Genomic DNA, 21,269 nt, shown 5'->3' with positions numbered 1-21,269 from the left:
CCTGACCTCATGGGATGCCGTACCCCAGTTTGTTTAAACCAACAGTCTGGCAACAGGATAGTCCTTGGCATCCCAGTGGATACAGCGTACCCTCACGTGTTTCCCTGGGATTAACTGATGGGGATAGGGTAGTGTTCCCCTTTCCAGGGTCACCAAACTCCCTAAGTCTAAGAGTCCTGTCACCAGCACCCAATTTATTGACACGGGACATGCCTGCGGCCCCTCACTGAGCTGATAGTCCACACTGCAGGTAGGGTAGGCATAGTAGGAGCAGCGCCTCCCAAGGCTAAAGTCCATCTCTTCTGAGGACAAAGGGTAATGGGTGGCTATATGTCCAGGACCGCGACACCTCCAGCAAAGCAAGTCTTTACCCGTGGCCTTTGACAGCCCCTCAGTGACCCCTTGGGATCTAACAAAAAAAAAAAAAAGACTCGCACATCTAAACTAGTGTGAATAGGTGCATACCAGGAGCAGCTACCGCCATACATAAATATACAAAAAAGGTTGCACTCTATCGTGCAAAAGCATGTCTAATCTGAAATATATGAAATATGAATAGCAAAATGGCTTTTGAACATTAGGAAAATATTTAAGAGACGCTTTGCACAGAATTTGATATAATCAAATAGTGTGAACCCATCAACCATCGTCAAGGTGGTCTCAAAAAAAATAAGGGGTCCCTGACCCCCCTGTCCAAATGTGAACACTTACCGAAGGCCAATGTCTGTATGCCTGGGTGAATGTGGACACCTCTGTTCAGCAAAGCCTACATATGAGTTGGCCGGGACCAAGTGTGATGAGATGCAATTAAAAACCACATGGTGATGGGAGGAGTGCTTAGTCAGTCAGCTACCATAGAAATGACAAAAAAAAAAAAGACTCGCACATCCAAACTAGTGTGAATAGGTGCATACCAGGAGCAGCTACCTCCATACATAAATATACAAAAAAGGTTGCACTCTATCGTGCAAAAGCATGTCTAATCTGAAATATATGAAATATGAATAGCAAAATGGCTTTTGAACATTAGGAAAATATTTAAGAGACGCTTTGCACAGAATTTGATATAATCAAATAGTGTGAGCCCATCAACCATCGTCAAGGTGGTCTCATAAAACTGATGGGTCCCTGACCCCCCTGTCCAAATGTGAACACTTACCGAAGGCCAATGTCTGTATGCCTGGGTGAATGTGGACACCTCTGTTCAGCAAAGCCTACATATGAGTTGGCCGGGACCAAGTGTGATGAGATGCAATTAAAAACCACATGGTGATGGGAGGAGTGCTTAGTCAGTCAGCTACCATAGAAATGACAAAAAAAATCTAAGATCTAAGACTTCCCATCCCAGCCCAAGTGGTGGCTTTACTACCTTTCTTTTGGTGCTCAGGTTCTCGCTGGGTACCCCAGTTTGAGGATGTACCACCCTCTGGTTTCGTTAGGGACCTCTCAACCACCTGGAACCGTTCCACTAGGCTCACCAGTTCATCTGCATTTTGGGGATCTCCCTGGGTCACCGGCGTAGTAAGGGAATGCACAAACCGGCCCATGACAACTCACTTGACCATCTGGGTTGGGGTTAAGGATTCTGGCTGCAGCCATTTTTGAACCATATGTAGTACTTCTTACCTTTTAACAGGTCATTTAGGGGTGCTGAGAAAAGCCCTCACCTGTTTGGCACTCAACGGCTTGGGCCAGTTTTGCATGGCCTCGATCTTGTTTACTTGGGGTTTGATAACCCCGTGGCCGATCACGTAACCTAAGTACCAGGCTTCCGTGAGCCCTATTGCGCATTTCTTTGGGTTTGCTGTTAACCTTGTGCTTCTGAGAGACTCCAGCACTGCTTGTACCTGGGACAGGTGGGTATCCCAGTTGGTACTAAAGATGACTATGTCATCCAATTACGCCGACACATACTTCCGATGAGGCTCCAACACTATGTTTATCAGCCTCTGGAAGGTGGCCGGAGCCCCATGTAACCCAAAAGGCAAGACAGCATAGTTATAGAGACCCTCTGGTGTTATAAATGCAGTCTTCTCTTTTGCCAATTCTGTTAACAGGACCTGCCAATACCCTTTGGTGAGATTGAGTTTGGTGAAGTACTGGGCTTTCCCCAGTCTTTCAATTAGCTCATCGACCTGGGGCATTGGATATAGGTCAAATTTTGCCACCTCATATAACTTCCTGAAGTCATTACAGAAGTGTAGTGACCTGTCTGGTTTCGGTATTAGCACAATGGGGCTAGCCAATTCACTCTAGGACTTCTCAATGACTCCGAATTGAGGCATTTGCTTCACTTCAACTGTTATGACTTGCCTCCGGGCTTCAGGCATCTGGTATGGTTTTATCCGTACCCTTACCTGGGGTTTGGTGACAATGTCATGGTGGATCACCGAGGTTCGCAAAGGCAGCTCTGAGAATAAGTCCGTATTCTGCTGCACCAAGGCTTGAGCCTCCTATCACTGCTGTTTTGTGAGGGCGTCATTTACTTTTACCTCACACATGGCTGCATCCCTGCCCAGGGCCAGAGAGTTCCCCGTTGATATGCCCGGAGTTTCCTATGTGACCAAGCACTCCCGGTCCTTCCAGGCTTCAAGTAGGTTAATATGATACAGTTGCTCAGGCTTCCTTTTCTTGGGTTGGTGCACCCTATAATTCACTTCGACCACCTTCCCTCGTATCTCAAATGGCCCCTGTAAATTGGCCATGAGCTTACTCTCTGGGGTGGGCATGAGTACCAGCATGCGGTCATCTTCTTTAAAGGTCCTGAATGTGGCCCTTTTATTATACTTGTGGCTCTGAGCGGCCTGGGCATCCAACAGATGCTATTTTACTACGGGCCACACTACCGCAATCCGATCATGCATACTTGCCACATGCACGATGACACTCTTATGTGGAGTGGGCTCCTCTTCCCACATATCCTTGGCTACATCCAGTAGTCCCCTCGGGTTCCTGCCACACAATAACTCAAATGGGGAGAAACCCGTGGACGCCTGCGGTACCTAGCAGATGACAAACATTAAATAGGGCAGTAACATGCCCCAGTCTCTTCCATCCTTCGTGACCACCTTTTTGAGCATGGCTTTGAGGGTCTTATTAAACTGCTCCACCAACCCGTGGGTTTGTGGATAGTATACCAACATACGTATGTGTATAATCCGGAGCAGCTTACATAGCTCCCATGTCACCTTGGACATAAAAGGAGTTCCCTGATCTGTAAGGATCACCTTTGGTAACCCAAGGCAACAAAACATGGCAAATAGTTCACTGGCTATTAGTTTGGCTGAGGTGTGGTGAAGAGGTATTGCCTCAGGGTACCAGGTGGCGTAGTCTACAACTACTAATATGTGTTGGTGGACCTGGGTGGATTTTACTATCGGTCCTACCAGGTCCATCACAGTCTGCTGGAAAGGTACCTCTATAATGGGCAGAGGCACCAATGGACTCCGGTGGGTGAGGTTAATTGGCACTCCGGACATGTATCACAGTACCTCTGGACCTCAGCGTAGACACCAGGCCAAAAAAACTGCTGCAGTATGTGCTCCTGTGTCTTTTTGGCCCCCAAATTCCCTTCCAGCATGTGAGTGTGAGCTTTGTCAAGCATGGCCCGACAATAGGATTTGGGCACAACCAGTTGTTCTACCACCTCATCCCAGGTTTTATCAACCCTGTACAATAACTCCTGGTTGATCACCATCCATGGGAACACCCACTTGCTGAGCCACCCCATATACCTTGATTATTCTTTCCCATGCCCGGGTCAGAGTGGGATCCTGGAGCTGGGCAGTCCCGAACTTACCAGGGAACACTTCCAGCTCAGGGATCGTGGGGTCTCCTTGACTAACTTCTCATGCCATTACCTCTAAGGGAAACCTATCAGGGTTACACTCTGTCCCTAGGTTGGCGACCTCTATGGCAGGTATCCCTGACTCGGGATCTGCACCCAGAATACCATTTACCCCAGGAGGGTTAACCCTGGTCTCACGCAGGGACCGGAACTGGGTTAAGTCTCTTCCCAATACAGTCCCATATGGAAGAGTTTTTACCACCCCACCACGTGTTTTATCTCACTACACGGGGTGGAAAACATAACCTCCACGGTCGGGTACTCTCAGAGCTCCCCATGTATGCACCCCACTCCCACTTTCTGTTCATTGGGATTGTGCCCGGCAACCCGGGACCCATGTACCAAAGTCACCAAGCTCCTCGAGCCCAAGAGAGCATTCTTCTGATACCCATTAACGAGTACCTTGCAGAGCTGGGGTTCAGTATCGGCAGAGCGTGTAGTGGCAGTACAGACTGGCTGGGCAAACATAGACACACGGCGCGCATACCCACAGTCCATGGGTTCTGCTGGTAGGAGCCAGTAGGCAACCACATGTCCATGCCCTTGGCATCACCAATACTTAACAACTGCAACATGAGGGGCCAGTTTAGTGAACACGGGTCTGTTGTCACTCTTTCTTCGAGATATCACCTCAGTATGGGCACGATCCGTATAGGCCCCGGTGGAGGGTTGAGGACTTTTCCGAGGCTCCTGAGTTGGTGGGGCCTTACGTGACAGCCAAAGTGGAGCAGTGTCCCGTATAAAGTCCTGGATGGCTGTATACCACTCAGTCAGTCCTACCACCTGATCCTGAGTGCCTGGGTCCCCTTGCCCCATCCAACACTCTATGGTTGCTGGCAGAGCCCTCACCAGCCGGCCGACCACCACCCTCTCTACCATCTGGAATGGGGTTAAGGTCTCAGGCTGGAGCCATTTTTTAACCAGTTGCAGCAAGTCATACGCCGGAGACCGGGCAGGGTGAGACTCGGAAAAGGATCACTTGAACACCCGTTGGGCCCGCACATGTGTATTCACCCACATATGTATTCTGGCAAGGATTTCCCATCTCAGCTTCCCATAGTCCAGGGCATTGTCCTGATTGAGGTCCAGGTAGGCCTTCTGGGCATCTCCCGTAAGAAAGGGGGCTACCACCTCAGCTCACTGGATCACCGGCAATCTCTCCCGCTCTGCAGTACGTTCAAAGATGGTGAGGAAGGCCTCCATGTCATCCTCAGGCGCCATCTTCCTCAGTGCTGACCGGACTTTCTACCGGGCTTCCGACCAGAACATGGTTGTTGGGGTGGGTGCCTCTCATAGGACCGCGACCTGCCGCATCAACAGATTATTTGTCTGCTGCCATTGGTTCTGCTCCTGCTGCCATTGCTCTTGTTGTTGCCGCTGGAGCTGCAGCAGCTGCTGCTGTGTGAGGGAAAACTGCTTAAGTATTTCCTCCATCTTTCCAGCAGGCTTGAACTGTAATGTTGCAGGCTTAATTAATGACATGCAACACACCTTGGGGTATGCCTTAGTTTACACTGCCCACATTCTCCAACCATATGTAGTGCAGCGGGCTTGGGTAAGTGTGACAGACAGGGACCACAGGAAAAGTATGCAGCAAAAATGTGTTTACTGTATTTTTCGCTTTATAAGACGCACCTGATTATAAGACGCGCCTCCAAATTTGGTGAAGAAAAATAGAAAAAAAATGTTTTTTATGTTAAATGGGGGCCTGTTTTATAATGCCAGTGTTTGTCTTACATATCATATATATGTCCCTCATCCTGGTATCTATATAACCCCCATCCTGGCACATTAGTCCCCCCCCCGTGCTGGCACATTGACCCCCTGTGCTGCTGGCACATTGCCCCCCTGTGCTGCTGGCACATTGCCCCCTTGTGCTGGTACATTACCCCCTTGTGCTGCCAAATTGGCACATATCCTCCTCTCTTGCACATGCCCCCCTGGGCTCGTACATTGCCCTCCTGTGCTGGTACATTGCCCCCTATGTACATTGGCACATTGCCCCCTTGTGCTGGCACATAGCCCCCCAATGCATCCTGGATATGGCCCCCCGGGCCCTATATGACCCCCTGCTGACACGAAATTGGCCCCCCCATCACTTTATGCCCTCCTGCTGGCACGCACATGGCCCCCGGTCACTATATGCCCCCCTGCTGGCACGCACATGGCCCCTCCTCTCTCTATATGCCCCCATGCTGGCAAGCACATGGCCCCCCCTTTCTCTATATGCCCCCTGCTGGCACGCACATGGCACCCCAGTCATTACACGCCTGCCTGCTGGCACGCACATGATAAAATAACAAGCACTTCACTCATCTTCCGATGATGGCTCCTTGCTCCCAGCTCCTCGGTTGCACTTCCTGTTTCCTGGGCATCTGATCATGTGACCTGGCTACACAGTGATGACATCCCTGTGCTGTGCCAATCACATGATCGGATGTCGGCACAGATACAGGAAGAGCCATGGGGGAGCTGGACGTATGGAGCCATCATCAGAAGGTGAGTTAAGTGTTTGTTATTTTATCATGTGCGTGCCAGCGGGGGTTATATAGAGTGACCAGGGGGGGCATATTCATGATGGGAGGGGGGAGTGAAGGCACATGTAATATGCACCACTCCCCTGTCAACCAACTCGACTTGGCTTCAGCACTGAGGTGATGGACAGTGGTGCAGTGAATATTACATGAGGCTAATGAGCGGGAACATGTGACCTCCCGCTGTCTCTGCAGCCGCAGCCAGCCAACCGCAACCCCCTGACACCATTTTAGAGCCGCCCCCCTCCTCTACAGCACAGCACTCATTCTGATTGTAAGACGCACCCTCCACTTTACTCCAAACATTAAGGGAATAAAAATGCGTCTTATAATCTGAAAAATATGGTAATTGTCCAAAACTCAAGCAGTGTACAGCACACGGTATCCTCTGGATCGCAGCCGGGAAACAAGACAGTTCATAAATGTTCGGTTGCTGAGGGCAACTGCACCACCGTATACGGCTGCTGGGTGCCAGGAGTTTGCTCTGCTTGGCTTTGTGTTTCCTCACACAGAAGGAGCCTTTTGCAGAGCCGACTGCTCCACAGATTGCAAACTCCAAACTAACATACCCATACCCTTCCTGCTGGGTTTCTTTTCCTCTACCATGACTCTGTAGCCGTGGGCCACTTATAAGATCCGACCTGGAGGAAACGGAAGGGCCCCACTACCTTCCTGCAGACCGTTTCAAAAATAAAATCCCATATTGAGTTTTCCTGAACACTTCCTTGGTCAAATAACTTGACCAGGTTCAAGCTTACTTTTATTCTGCCTTGTGACTCACAGGCGTCCTGCTGTGACCACAAAGCACTCCAGCAGATATAATATGCTTCGGAGTGCATCCTGGGGGACACATAGCGACCCTCACAGATTACACCAGTCGCTGCCTCACAATATATTTTTGTATGCCTATTAACATTGTTATTTCTGTGAGATCCCTAGTTTGTGCATATCTTTTTCTCTAGTTCTCACTATTGATTTTCTTATATGCATGGGTTTGATCTCCTTTATATTAGTGGCGATGTCCACCTTATTTGTTCTCTCCACCGAGCGCTTATATCAAGGTTTCCCAGTAGATACCCAACAATGCAATTCAGACAAAAAATCCAACGGAATCACCCACTTATGAGGCAAGTAGAGTAGCTTTGGACTCCATCTGGCCTCTGTTCCGGTTGTATCCCATCATTTTAGGCATCTATTTATCCCACAAGTGTGATTGTCCACTGTTCTGTGCACGCCAAAAAGATGGACACCTCCAGATCAGACAACAAACAGAGCTCAAAGTGACTCCATCTAACTCATTATAGTGAGTGGTTCCATCAGAGGGTTTTGTCTGAATTACAGTTTTATGGGATTTAAGTGGAAACCTCATTGTAGATCACAAGATTGTGATCCTAGCCTTATGGTAAAATCAGTCAAAAAATGTTATGTATCCAAAAATGTTACTTAGAAAACCACTAACTTATCCTGCACAAAACGAGTCCTCAATCAGATCCGTCATGTATCATTGGAAATAAAGGGGTACCAATGTTACTGGTAGAACAAAGACTCTGGAAAAGAAACATGTCTCCAACACCACATCAAAAAAATCCAGTGAAATTTGCATTCCAAAATCTAAATTCCCTACTCTTTTTCAGCCCTGCTGTGCCTAAACCACGGTAAGTGGCCACATATTTGACATTATTGTAGCGGGGAGAGCCCATTTAACCGCTTATGGGTGTCGTGTCTGCACATACACGAGATGAGCACAATGTATGAGGGTGCTAAAATATATGGGGGCACTGCACTGTATGGGGGCACATTGTATAGGTACTAAACTGGCATATTTTCAATTCACCAGAAAAAAAACATGATGTGCATGTTATAAAATAGACGCTGCAGCCATATATCAATTAATTGTGAGGTGTCATTTCTACAATGGGGTCACTTTGGGGGGGGTTTCTGCTCTTTTGGTATTTAAAGGGTTCTGCAAATGTTGCTCGCAAACTGTTCTAGCACAATCTGTGCTCCAAAACTGAAATAGTGCTCCGTCTTTCTCAGCCCTGATGTGTGGTCAAACATGAAGGGCATTACCAATTTTGGGAGAAATTTCACAGTAAATTGCGGGGTCCAATTTCACATATTAACTGTTGTGTAACTGACAAATTTGAAGCAAATAAAAAAAATTACATTTTTACCATGAAAATGTTATACTTCCACATCCCAATGTTACAAAATTCTGTGAAACACCTGTGGGTTCAAAATACTCACTACACCCCTAGATGAATCCCTTAATCAGAAAATTTTCCAATAATGGTTCACTTGTTGGGGTTTCTGTTGTTCTGGCCCTTCAGTGCTAACGGAGCCCACAATCTATTCAAACGGAATCTGCATTTTAAAAACCAAGTAACGCTCCTTCCCATCCAATCTTTGCCGTGTGTGTTCAAACAGTAATGTACAACCACATATGGGGTACTGCAACATTCAGTAAAAATTGCATGAAAAACTATAGGGTACATTTTCTCCTATTACCTCTCGTGGAAATTATAAATTTGGTGTTAAAAAAGTATTTTAGTGGACAAAAATGAAATTTTTTTTGCACATCTAAATGTTATAAAGATTTGTAAATCAGCTGTGAGTTTAAATGCTTAGTACACCACTAGATGAATTCCTTGACGGTCTAGTTTCCAAAATGGGGTCACTTTTGAGGTGTTTCTGATGTTTTGACACCTCAGGGGCTCTGTAAGTGCAACATGGCATTCACAATCTATTCCAGATAAATTTGCGCTGCAAAAATGAAATAGTGCTCTTAACTTTCTGAGCCCTGCCATGTGCCCAAACAGCAGTTTCTGACCACATACAGTAGGAAAAAAAAGTATTTAGTCAGCCACCAACTGTGCAAGTTCTTCCACTTAAAAGATGTGAGAAGCCTGTAATTGACATCATAGGTAGACCACAACTATGAGAGTCAAAATGAGAAAACAAATCCAGAAAATTTATTCATCTTGCAAATTATGGTGGAAAATAAGTATTTGGTCATTAAGAAAAGTTCATCTCAAGATTTTGTTATATATCCTTTTTTTGGCAATGACAGAGGTCAAACGTTTTCTGTAAGTCTTCACAATGTTGGCACACACACTGTTGGTGGTATGTTGGCCCATTCCTTCATGCAGATCTCCTCTACAGCAGTGATGTTTTGGGCCTATCACTGGGCAACATGGACTTTCAACTCTCTCCAAAGGTTTTCTATGGGGTTGAGATCTGGAGACTGGCTAGGCCACTCCAGGACCTTCATATGCTTCTTACAAAGCCACTCCTTCATTGCCCTGGCAGTGTGCTTGGGATCATTGTCATGCTGAAAGACCCATCCACGTTTCATCTTCAAAGCTTTTGCAGATGGAAGGAGTTTTGCACTCAAAATCTCAATATACATGGCCCCATTCAGTCTTTCATGTACACGGATCAGTTGTCCTGGTCCATTTGCAGAGAAACAGCCCCAAAGCATGATGTTGCCACCCCCATGCTTCACATTAGGTATGGTGTTCTTTGGATGCAACTCAGTATTCTGTCTCCTCCAAACACGATGAGTTTTGTTTCTACCAAACAGTTCTACTTTGGTTTCATCAGACCATAAGACGTTCTCCCAATACTCTTCTGGATAATCCAAATGTTCTCTAGCAAACTTTAGATGGGCCCGGATATGTACTGACTAAAGCAGGAGGACACATCTGGCACTGCAGGATCTGAGTCCCTGGCGGCATAGTGTGTTACTGATGGTAGCCTTTGTTATGGTGGTCCCAGCTCTATGCAGGTCATTCACTAGATCCCCCTGTGTGGATCTGGGATTTTTGCTCACCATTCTTGTGATCATTTTGACCCCATGGGGTGAGATCTTGCATGGAGCTCCAGATTGAGGGAGATTATCAGTGATCTTGTATGTCTTCAATTTTCTTATAATTGCTCCCACTGTTGATTTCATCACACCAAACTGCTTGCCTAGTTTAGATTCAGTCTTCCCAGCCTGGTTCAGGGCTACAATTTTGTTTCTGGTGTCCTTCGACAGCTCTTTCGTCTTCACCATAATGGAGTTTCCAGTGTGACTGTTACAGATCTGCAACACAGGACTAAAGGTACCTTCACACTCAGCGACGCTGCAGCGATACCGACAACGATGTCGATCGCTGCAGCGTCGCTGTTTGGTCGCTGGAGAGCTGTCACACAGACAGCTCTCCAGCGACCAACGATGCCGGTAACCAGGGTAAACATCGGGTTACTAAGCGCAGGGCCGCGCTTAGTAACCCGATGTTTACCCTGGTTACCACGTAAAAGTAAAAAAAACAAACACTACATACTTACATTCCGCTGTCTGTCCCCGGCGCTGTGCTTTCCTGCTCTGACTGTGAGCACAGCGGCCAGAAAGCAGAGCGGTGACGTCACCGCTGTGCTTTCCGGCTGGCCGGCGCTCACAGCCAGTGCAGAGAAGCACAGCGCCGGGGACAGACAGCGGAAGGTAAGTATGTAGTGTTTGTTTTTTTACTTTTATGATGGTAACCAGGGTAAACATTGGGTTACTAAGCGCGGCCCTGCGCTTAGTAACCCGATGTTTACCCTGGTTACCAGTGAAGACATCGCTGAATCGGCGTCACACACGCCGATTCAGCGATGTCTGCAGGGAGTCCAGCGATGAAATAAAGTGTTGGACTTTCTGCAGCGACCAACGACATCACAGCAGGATCCTGATCGCTGCTGCGTGTCAAACTGAACGATATCGCTAGCCAGGACGCTGCAACGTCACGGATCGCTAGCGATATCGTTCAGTGTGACGGTACCTTTAGGTAGAAGTGGAAAAACTGACCCTGCACTATGACTAGGCTGAAACCCTATGATGGAGTGGGTGACCCATTCCTTGTGAATAGACCCACCGACGATCCTAGGTTAATCTCAAACTAAGACCTATAGATAAGGGGAAGGGGTCCCCTAAAAGAACTAAGGACTGGGTAAAAAAACGGGTCACCTCCTAATAGAAAACACAGAGAAGGCTGCAGAAACCAATAGAAAACAGAAACTAAGGCTAGCAGAACCAGAGGTACCAGCACTGCACAAATAACACGCACAGAACACAAAGCAAAGCACCAAGCAAGAGCTCAAGCAGATTAACACTGTTGTTCAGCAAGGACTGGGAGGCAGGTGCTGGTTAATACAGAGTAATACAAACACCTGACCCAAGACAAACCCAGCACCAGAGGAAAAAGACCAGCAGCCAGAACTCCACAAGAAAATGGCAGATAGTCACAAACTAAACAGATTCTAACAGTACCTCCCCTTTTACAAGAATCCCCCGGATCCTCTAGGCTGGGCCTTATTCGGAAATCTCCTGTGAAAAGCCTTAATTAACCTTGAGGCTGAGACGTCCACAGCTTCCACCCAGGAATTGTCCTCGGGACCGAAACCCTTCCAGGACACAAGATACTGTAACCCTCCCCTATGCCATCTGGAATCAAGAATGCGTTAAATCTCAAACTTGCAGTCCTCATCAACTGGAAGAGCAGACGGCATAGCCACCTTATCTGGCGTGTCAACCTTCTTCAGCAAAGATACATGAAAAACTGAATTAATTTTCCAGGACGAAGGAATGTCTAATCTCACCGCTGTCGAGTTGACAATGTGAACCACTTTGAAAGGTCCTACAAACTTCGGCCCCAACTTTTTAGATGGGATCTTCAAACGCAGATTCCTAGAGGGCAACCAAATCATGTCCCCAACAACAAACCTCGCCTCCCTTCTTCTCTTGTCAAAATATTTCTTAGACCTCCTATTAGCCTGTTTAAGATTATGGCGCACCCTGGTCCAAACCCTTTCCAAATTTCCAGAAAAACTCTCCTCCTCAGGCACCACCACCCCAATCCTAGAAAAAAGCGAAAACCGAAGACCAAAAGATGGATTCTTCCCAGTACAATAAAAGAAAGGAGAACACCCAGTCAAAGAATACGTATGATTATTGAGAGCAAACTCAGCTAATGGTAGATATTCTGACCACATCTCCTGATTGTCCACTACAAAACATCTCAAAAACTGCTCAACGTCCTGGATCTTCCTCTCAGTCTGTCCATTGGACTGCGGATGATAGCCAGATGAAAATGACAAATGAACCTTAAGTCTGTCACAAAAGGCACGCCAAAAGCGAGCCACAAACTGTGGTCCCCTATCGGAGCCAATGTCTGTGGGAACACCATGGAGTCTGACAATCTCTTTCACAAATGCCCTGGCAAGTGTCTTAGCGCAGGGTAATTTCTTGAACGGGACCAGATGACACATCTTACTAAACCGGTCCACAACAACCCAGGTAACAGAAAAACCCTCAAAGAACAGCAGGTCGGTGATAAAATCAATTGCAAGATGCGTCTATGGAGAGCTAGGAACCTCTAACGGGCAAAGCAACCCTGCCACCGGAGCATGAGAAGCCTTAGACCTAGCGCACACGGTACACTGATGCACCTAGTTGACAATTTCTCTTAGCCACCCTGGCCACCAGAAACTCTGACTGATTGACTTTCTTGTTTTGGCAATCCCTGGATGACCCGCCAAACAAGACTCATGACATTCCATAAACAAAGCTCTCCTCAGGGCTTTAGGCACAAATAATTTCCCATACGGAGTGCTAGTTGGTGCCGCATCCTGGGCTTTAAGAATGCTATTTTCCAATTCAGGACCCAATGCTGCCACCACCACCCCTCTCTGCAGAATAGATTCTTCCTTTTCAGTATTAACCGCTGGGGAGAAATTTCGAGACAAAGCATCAGCTTTAACATTTTTTTTCCCAGGGATATATGTCACAGAGAAATGGAACCAGGCAAAAAACAATGCCCACCTAGCTTGAATGGCATTCAAATGTTTAGCAGCATCCAGATAGATCAGGTTCTTATGATCAATAAAGACTTGTATAGGATGTCTAGCCCCCTCCAAAAAATGTTGCCAATGCTCAAACGCAAGCTTAATAGCCAGCTATTCTCGGTTCCCAACATCGTAGTTGAGCTCCGCCTCTGAAAATTTCTTAGAAAAGAAAGAGCAGGAATGCACTCCATCCTCTCCCTCCTGGGACAGAGCAGCCCCACTCCTACTGATGAGGCGTCCACCTCTACCAGAAAGGTCTTAGTCTCATCTGTCTGGATCAAAACAGGAGCAGAGCTAAACCTCTCCTTGAGATGCTCAAAAGCCTTAACAGCCTCAGGGGACCATTGGACAGCATTGGAACCCTTCTTAGTAAGATCAGTAAGGGGTTTTGCGATAACAGAAATATTCTTTATGAATTTTCTATAATAATTAGCAAACCCCAAAAATCTCTGAAGCGACTTCAAGCATTCAGGTCTAGGCCACTCCAATACCGCCTGAACCTTCACTGGGTCCATCTCAAAACCATCACTGGAAATAAAGTACCCCAAAAAACTAATTTTCTGTACTGCAAACTCGCATTTCTCGAGTTTAGCAAAGAGTGTGTTTTCTCTCAGAATCTGCAGAACCTCACGGACTCTCTGCCAATGCAACTCCAGATCTGGCAAATAGATCAAAATATCTTCCAAATAAACAATCACACTCCTACCGATCAACAGCCTCGGGATGTCGTTAATAAAATTTTCAAAGAATGCCGGAGCATTTGTGAAGCCGAAAGGCATAACTAGACACTCAAAATGACCTTCCGGGGTATTAAAGGCTGTCTTCCATTCATCGCCTTCTTTAACCCACAGCAAATTATATGCACCATGGAGATCGATCTTGGAGAACCACTTGGCTCCAACTAATTGGTTAAAAAAATCCGGAATTAGCGGCAAGGGGTAAGGATTGTGCACAGTGATCTTATTAATCTCCCTGAAATCCAGACACGGCCTAAGACCCCCATCTTTTTTTTTACAAAAAAGAACCCCACAGCCACAGGGCACTTAGAGGGTCATATATGACCTGCAGCAAGACTAGTCTGCAGGTACTCCATTAAGGCCTCCCTCTCGGGAATCGTCAGATTAAATAAATGACTCTTAAGGAGAGTAGCACCTGGCATGAACTCAATAGCGCAATCGTAATCTCTATGAAGTGGTAGAGCTTGTGCCTCCACTTCTGAAAATACTTTCCAGAATTCCTGAATGGCTTCAGGTAGCTAATTTTTCACAACAGCAGCAATGTGTACATCACAACATTTCCCATAACACTCTTGACCCCAGGATCTTATCGTAGTTGATCACCAGTCCAGTACAGAATTGTGCATATTTAACCAGGGTAACCCCAGGACAACTGTAAAAGGCAATTTATCAAGTACAAACAAATCTAAAGATTCCTGGTGTTCCATATTCACAGTGAGTGGAAACCCGGTGACCTTTTGAGAAACGCACCCATGCTCTACAGGAGCGTTATCAATCGCCACTACAGGAAAAGGGCATGATAAAGGTACAGAATCAATCTTATACTTGTCTAGAAATTGTTGATCAATCAAATTAAGTGCAGAACCACAGTCCACTATCACTTGAAAATCAATCGAATGACCACGACAGGTAGAACTACCAGAAAAAGAAACTCCTGCCGACCTTAAAAATGCAATGCAAAAGGGAGGGTTATTCTGATTCACCTTTTTTTCTCTTTTCCTTGTTTATGCGTCCTTCACATTGCTTAATAAAATGGTCAGCCTTACCACAATAAAGGCATAGCCCCTCAGAGAATATCTGCCTTTCCTGGGAACGAGAGGACATCGCCCCAAGTTGCATCGCTCCCCACAGTCAACGGGGTCTCCAGCAAAATTAAAACCTTCTCCTCATTCTGTCTACCTCTCAATCTTCTATCCACCCAGATATGCTAACTGCATAGCAGCCTCAAGCGTAGCAGGTGCAGGATATGCAATGTGCAAATCTTTAACCCTGTCATTCAAACCTGCTAAAAACTGACTCTTGAGTGCTGGATCATTCCAGCTGACCTCTGCAGACCATCGTCTGAACTGAGTACAATATCTTTCAGCATCGCCAGAACCCTGTTTCAGCCGCCTTAGTTCTGCCTCGGCTGTAGTGACCCGATCAGGATCATCATATAATACCCCCATAGCAAAAAAACGCTTCCACTGTACAGACATCAAACAAGGGTCATCCGGACGCAATGAAAATACCCAAACTTGCGGCTCACCTTGTAATAAAGACATAATAATCCCCCACACTCTGTAATTCAGCCCCTGAAGACCTGGGTCTAAGCCGAAAATAAAGTAAACATGCATTTTTAAACGAAAAAAATGCCTGCTGTTTACAAGAAAAACATTCAGGCAAACCCACCTTAGGTTCTTCAGAGAGGATTCCAAGGCAATTACTCACGTTCTGTTGTAAGCTGGCAACTTCCAATGTTAACCCCTGCAGACGCTGAGCAAGATCTTGAACGCTGTTTATATTGCAGAAATTCGGGAGGGGTTTTTGTTTATATATATATATATATATATATATATATATATATATGTATATATATATATATATATAATATATATATATATATGTATATATATAATATATATATATATATATATATACAGTGGGGCAAAAAAGTATTTAGTCAGTCAGCAATAGTGCAAGTTCCACCACTTAAAAAGATGAGAGGCGTCTGTAATTTACATCATAGGTAGACCTCAACTATGGGAGACAAACTGAGAAAAAAAAATCCAGAAAATCACATTGTCTGTTTTTTTAACATTTTATTTGCATATTATGGTGGAAAATAAGTATTTGGTCAGAAACAAACAATCAAGATTTCTGGCTCTCACAGACCTGTAACTTCTTCTTTAAGAGTCTCCTCTTTCCTCCACTCATTACCTGTAGTAATGGCACCTGTTTAAACTTGTTATCAGTATAAAAAGACACCTGTGCACACCCTCAAACAGTCTGACTCCAAACTCCACTATGGTGAAGACCAAAGAGCTGTCAAAGGACACCAGAAACAAAATTGTAGCCCTGCACCAGGCTGGGAAGACTGAATCTGCAATAGCCAACCAGCTTGGAGTGAAGAAATCAACAGTGGGAGCAATAATTAGAAAATGGAAGACATACAAGACCACTGATAATCTCCCTCGATCTGGGGCTCCACGCAAAATCCCACCCCGTGGGGTCAGAATGATCACAAGAACGGTGAGCAAAAATCCCAGAACCACGCGGGGGGACCTAGTGAATGAACTGCAGAGAGCTGGGACCAATGTAACAAGGCCTACCATAAGTAACACACTACGCCACCATGGACTCAGATCCTGCAGTGCCAGACGTGTCCCACTGCTTAAGCCAGTAGATGTCTGGGCCCGTCTGAAGTTTGCTAGAGAGCATTTGGATGATCCAGAGGAGTTTTGGGAGAATGTCCTATGGTCTGATGAAACCAAACTGGAACTGTTTGGTAGAAACACAACTTGTCATGTTTGGAGGAAAAAGAATACTGAGTTGCATCCATCAAACACCATACCTACTGTAAAGCATGGTGGTGGAAACATCATGCTTTGGGGCTGTTTCTCTGCAAAGGGGCCAGGACGACTGATCCGGGTACATGAAAGAATGAATGGGGCCATGTATCGTGAGATTTTGAGTGCAAACCTCCTTCCATCAGCAAGGGCATTGAAGATGAAACGTGGCTGGGTCTTTCAACATGACAATGATCCAAAGCACACCGCCAGGGCAACGAAGGAGTGGCTTCGTAAGAAGCATTTCAAGGTCCTGGAGTGGCCTAGCCAGTCTCCAGATCTCAACCCTATAGAAAACCTTTGGAGGGAGTTGAAAGTCCGTGTTGCCAAGCGAAAAGCCAAAAACATCACTGCTCTAGAGGAGATCTGCATGGAGGAATGGGCCAACATACCAACAACAGTGTGTGGCAACCTTGTGAAGACTTACAGAAAACGTTTGACCTCTGTCATTGCCAACAAAGGATATATTACAAAGTATTGAGATGAAATTTTGTTTCTGACCAAATACTTATTTTCCACCATAATATGCAAATAAAATGTTAAAAAAACAGACGATGTGATTTTCTGGATTTTTTTTTCTCAGTTTGTCTCCCATAGTTGAGGTCTACCTATGATGTAAATTACAGACGCCTCTCATCTTTTTAAGTGGTGGAACTTGCACTATTGCTGACTGACTAAATACTTTTTTGCCCCACTGTATATATATATACTTCTTTCTGGCTGGACAAACTGTTACGGATCTGCAACACAGGACTAAGGAAGGAGGTGGAAAACTGACCCTGCAATATGACTAGGCTGAAACCCTATGATGGAGTGTGCGACCCATTCCTTGCGAATAGACCCACCGACGATCCTAGGTTAATCTCAAACTAAGACCTATAGATAAGGGGAAGGGGTTCCCTAAAAGAACTAAGGACTGGGTACAAAAACGGGTCACCTCCTAATAGAAAACACAGAGAAGGCCTGTCCCACACGTTCCCAGATAATTCCGGTACCAGAAAAATCGGTACCGGAATTATCCGTGTCCGTGTGTCCGTGTGCTTACGTAGCACATCAGTGTGGCACACGTGTGGCAGCCGTGTGCCACCCGTGTGCTGACTGAGGCCCACACGGACCGTGCAGGAGACAGCGCTAGAGTTAAGCGCTGTCCCCTGCGTGCGGTGCTGAAGCCGGAATTCATCCCTTCCTTCCAGCAGCGTTCGCTGGAAAGAAGGAATGAATAATTTTTTTTTTGTTTTTAAAATAAAGTTGCCGGTAATCCGCCCCCTCCCACCCCCTGTGCGCCCGCCCACTGGCATTAAAATACTTACCCAGCTCCCTCGGCGCTTACATCCTCTCAGCGTCGCAGCTCTTCCTGTATGAGCGGTCACGTGGTGCCGCTTATTACAGTAATGAATATGCGGCTCCACCCCTATGGGAGGTGGAGCCACATATTTAACACTGTAATGTGCGGCACCACGTGACCGCTCATACAGGACAAGCAGCGATGCTGAGAGGAAAACAAAAAAAAAATTAAAAAAAAGATTATTCATTCCTTCTTTCCAGCGAAGGCTGCTGGAGAGAAGAAATGAATGGGGCTTCAGCACTACACGCGGGGGGACAGCGCTTACAGTAGCGCTGTCTCCTGCACGGCACACGGACTGCACACAGACAACATCCGTCTGCGGTACGTGTTTTACACGGACCCATTGACTTTAATGGGTCCGTGTGATCCGTGCGCTTCCACGAACACTGACATGTCTCCGTGTTTTCCAAACGGACACACGGTCCGTGAAAACACGCTGACATGTGCAGAGACACATTGATTTTAATGTGTCTACATGAGTCAGTGTCTAAGGTACGTGAGGAAACTGTCACCTCACGTACAGGAGCCACTAACGTGTGAAACCAGCCTTATACTGATAATAAGTTCGAACAGGTGCCATTACTACAGGTAATCAGTGGAGGACAGAGGAAAGAAGAAGTTACAGGTCTGTGAGAGCCAGAAATCTTGCATGTTTCTAGCTCTAATAATAAATAAGATGGAAAATGTGGAGGAAATACTTATTTTCCACCATAATTTGCAAAATAAATCTTGCCAAATCAGACAAGGTGATTTTTTGGATTTGTTTTCTCATTTTGTCTCTCATAGTGGTGGCCAATTACAGGCCTCTCTCATCTTTTTAAGTGGGAGAACTTGCACAATTTGTGGCTGACTAAATACTTTTTTCCCCACTGTATTGGGTATAGTCGCATTCAAAGTAAATTGCAAAACAAATTATGGGGTCTGTTTTCTCCTATTATCCATTGTGAAAATTACAAATTTGGGTCTAAAACAACATTTCAGTGAAAAAAACATTTTGTTTTCAAATACATATTTTAAGAAGTTCTGTGAAGCACCTATGGGTTCAACAAATACAAAAAACCCTATTTGAATTCCTTAATGGGTCTAGTTTCCAAAATAAAGTCACTTGTGGGGGTTTCTGCTGTTTTGCTACCTCAGGGGTTCTGTAAATGAGACATGGTGTCTGCAATCTATTCCAGATACCATTAGTGTCTGCAATCCATTCCAAATACCAAATGTCCCTTCTTTTTCAAGCGCTGCCATGTGTCCAAACAAAACTTTTTTACTTCATGTGTGGTATCGCTGTGCTCAGAATAAAGTGGCTTACAAACTGTGTGGTCCACTTTTTCATGTTACCTCTTGCAAAAGTGAAAAATTTGGGGCTAAGGCAACATTTTTAAAAAAAAAAAAATGAAAATTTCCAATATGATAACCTTATGCTATCAAATTTTGTGAAGAACCTGTAGATTCAAAATGCTCACAAGACCCCTGGATAAAATCCTTGAGGAGTGTAGTTTCCAAAATGGGGTATTTTGTGTGGGGTTTCTGCTGTTTCGGCTCCTTAGGGGCTCTGCAAATGCAATATGGCAAGCATAATCTATTTAAACCAAATTTGTGTTAGAAAATTCAAATGGTGCTCCTTCCGTTCTGAGCCCTGCCGTTTGTCCAAAGGTTTCTGACCACATGTGGGGTACCAGCGCCAGAAGAAACTGGTTAACAAATTATGGGATACATTTTCTTGTGCTATTCACTGCAGAACGGAAAAAAAATTGGGCCTCAAGCAACATTTTATTGCAAAAATTAGAATTTTTTATTCAATTCCACTTTGCACTAATTCCTGTGTAGCACCTGAAGGATAATTAAAAAAAAATCCTGACAGCAGTTTTGAAGCATTTGAAGGGTGCAGTTTTCAACCCATTAACGACCGCCGATATGCCTATTAACGGCGGCAGTTAAGGGTACTTAAACCACAGCGCCATTAATTAATGGCGCTGTGGAAAAAGTGCATAGCGCCCCCCAGAGTCGAATTTTCTATGAGGTGTTAGTTGCCGGGGGTAGCCGAGACCCCAGAGAACATGATTTGGGTTGGTTTTTACTGACCCCGAGTTGTGATCGCTGGTAATTAACCCTTTACCGGTGGTCGCAAAAAAAAAAAAGCGATTTGCCATTTAATTTCTCTGTCCTCCGATGTGATCACACATCAGAGGACAGAGAAATGGGTCCCCGATCGCCCCCTGATATTCACCCATCTTCCCCAGTCCTCCTCATGGTTCCCCATGGGCGCCGCCATCTTCTGGCAAAAAAATGGCGGGCGCTTGCTAGGGTTGGGATTAGGGTTTGGATTAGGGTTAGGGTTGGCATTAGGGTTAGGATTGGCATTAGGGTTACGTTTGGGATTAGTGTTAGGGTTGGGATTAGGGGTGTATTAGGATTAGGGTTAGGTTTGAGGTTAGGGGTTGAGATTAGGATTATGGGTGTGTTGGGTTTAGGGTTTTGATTAAGGTTATGGTTAGGGTTAGGATTAGGGTTAGGGGTGTTTTGGGTTAGGGTTGTGATTAGGCTTATGGTTTGGGTTGTGATTAGGATTATGGGTTGGGATTAGGGTTAGGGGTGTGTTGGGGTTAGGGTTGGAGTTAGAATTGGGGGTTTTTAAACTGTTTAGGTACATCAGGGGATCTCCAAACGAGACAGCCAATTTTGCCCTGAAAAAGTCAAATGGTGCTCCCTCTCTTCTGAGCTCTCCTGTGCGCCCAGTGGTTTACCCCCCACATATGGGGCATCAGTGTACTAAGTAGTAGTTGCACAACAACTTTTGGGGTCCAGTTTCTCCTGTTACCCTTGTGAAAATAGAAAAAAAATTGGGGGCTTAAAAATCATTTTGTGGAAAAAAATGATTTTTGTTTTCACGGCTCTGCGTCAAACTTCTGTGAAGCACTTGGGCATTCAAAATGCTCACCACACATCTAGATAAGTTCCTTGGGGGGGTCTAGTTTCCAAAATGGGGTCACGTGTGGGGGGTTTCTACTGTTTAGGTACATCAGGGGCTCTGCCAACGCAACATAACTCCCGCAGACCATTCTATCAAAGTCTGCATTCCAAAACAGCGCTCCTTCCCTTCCGAGCTCTGCCATG

This window comes from Ranitomeya imitator, chromosome 1, assembly GCF_032444005.1.
Source record: "Ranitomeya imitator isolate aRanImi1 chromosome 1, aRanImi1.pri, whole genome shotgun sequence".
Lineage (NCBI taxonomy): Eukaryota > Metazoa > Chordata > Amphibia > Anura > Dendrobatidae > Ranitomeya > Ranitomeya imitator.
Note: the sequence above shows the minus strand (reverse complement) of the source record.